Raw genomic sequence first — 2,370 nt, 5'->3', positions numbered from 1 at the left:
TTCTATACATTCTTCATTCATACGTCTGATTGAAAACATTATTAACAGATTGCAGAATGGGTAAAACTCAGGGCTCTGTGAGCAACGGAAGGAACTGAGCTAGTATGAACGCTTGCTACGTTCGGGTAAATAATATGCTGATGTTATTGAACGTGTAACACTAACTATATAACGTTAATGCCACAAAACGAATGCCTTGTTAATCATAAGTAGTAACTTTGATGCAGTAGCTTGTGTGTGTGTGTGTGTGGGGGGGACTGGGGACGGCATTGTGCAGGTCGCGAGTGAACTTTTTTTTGTCTTGACGCTACACAAATTGATGGATATTTATCGGCTACTGCCATCGGCACATTTGAGCTTATCGGCCGATAGGCCGATTGCAGTCAACAAGGCACTTATCGGCCGATACCGATACCCGACCGATACATCGGTGCACCCCTAGTTGTCTTGTTGTGTTTCTAATCTGCAGAGGTGTTTCATTGTTTATTTGACTTGCACTGCACTCTCTCACCACCAGGGTGTTGGATACTTCGGTAATCAGACAATCTTATCTCATCACCTGCTCCTCCGTGACTCTCCCCTCTGCGTTGTGTTTGTTTTCAATACTTCACATTGGCTGTCACACACTGTATCAAACCCCGTTGGTACATCCGTAATCAGAAGAAAACGACACTGGCAATGTGATCTCTTTCCTTCGATCATGATGTTTATTTTCATAAACATACTCTGCACAAGATGGAAACACAGTTTGCGTCTGCTCGCCTCTGCGTTGTGTCTTAATCTAACTTACCCCAGAAACTCATAACGTTTTCCCCCTAGCAACGGGTGTGTGTGTGTGTGTGTGTGTGTGTGTGTCTGTTAAACTGTCCATCTTGCACCAAGGCTAACAGTATGACAACTTCAATACAATAACAAGTACTGGGATCTGAAAATACTACATGAAAGGATTGTTTGATTAACCGTGTTGTGTTGTGGATTAACCACCTATAGATTCAGTTTAAACACCTTTTAGACTCAGTTTAAACACCCTTTTATTATTGAGGATGTTCTATGAGTCGGTGGTGGCGGGCGCCTTCTTGTACGCTGTGACCTGCTGTGGCAGCGGACTGAGAGCAGCGGACACAAACAGGCTGGATAAGCTGGTCAGGAAGGCCAGCAGCGTGGTTGGGGTGGAGCTGGACTCTCTAGCGATGGTGGCGGAGAGGAGGAGCCTTGCTAAGCTCCAGGCCATCAGGGAAAACTCCTCCCACCCACTATACAGACTTGGCTGACAGGAGGAGCATGTTCAGTGCCAGGCTCACACTACCTAAATGTAGCACTGAACGGCACAGGAAGTCCTTCATTCCAACAGCCATCAGACTTTACAATGCATCACTATGCCTCACTGCATCACTGAGCACAGAGTGACAGTTACCATCTTCCTGGACTTTTACTTTTAAAACACTGTTCAATATTACACCTACTGTAGACTTCTGTATATATTTACTGTATATTTTATTCTATTCTTCCTCTTAGGCAATTTGTTTTGTTATTCTTATTCGTGACTTTGTTCTGTCTAAATGTTTAATGTGAGCGATTTGTAGTGTCAAATTTCCCTCGGGATAATTAAAGTATTTCTATTCTATTCTATTCTATTCTATTCTATTCTATTCTATTCTATTCTATTCTATTCTATTCTATTCTATTCTATTCTATTACCATTCAGGTTGTAGTGGAGGATAAACCACCTAGACTCAGTTTAAACACCTTCAGGATGTGATAAACCACCTAGACTCAGTTTAAACACCTTCAGGATGTGATAAACCGCCTAGACTCAGTTTAAACACCTTCAGGATGTGATAAACCACCTAGACTCAAGTTAAACACATTCAGGATGTGATAAACCGCCTAGACTCAGGTTAAACACCTTTGTATTACCATTACCCTTACTCTGACCTAACCATAACTTCACTGTAGGCGTCGGGAAACCCAGAATAGAACTCACTGGCTGAAACACAAGCAACATTTGGCGGTTGATATCCTAGTCTGTTTGAATTCTTCAAAAACCGAACGCACACACTCCCTGTGTTATGCACGTGGCTGTGCACGTGGGAGGTAATTAGAAGGATCCTCTCACATGTACCGACCTGACGGGGAACGTAAATAATCCTCCAGAAATATGCAATATCATCAAACAGATACAATAATGACCGTATATATATACAATCATACATTTCTGGAGTTTGTTAAGTTACACTACAAATATGTTGAGAATGGCCCATACAATCATCACATGTATTACACACAGAACACCAGCTGCTAGCCTCACATAGACTCTTCAGATCACATGTATTACACACAGAACACCAGCTGCTAGCCTCACATAGACTC

The sequence above is a fragment of the Notolepis coatsorum genome, assembly GCF_963971535.1.
Source record: "Notolepis coatsorum genome assembly, chromosome: 1".
Classification (NCBI taxonomy): domain Eukaryota; kingdom Metazoa; phylum Chordata; class Actinopteri; order Aulopiformes; family Paralepididae; genus Notolepis; species Notolepis coatsorum.
The sequence above is the reverse complement of the archived record's forward strand: the minus strand, read 5'-3'. Positions refer to the sequence as shown.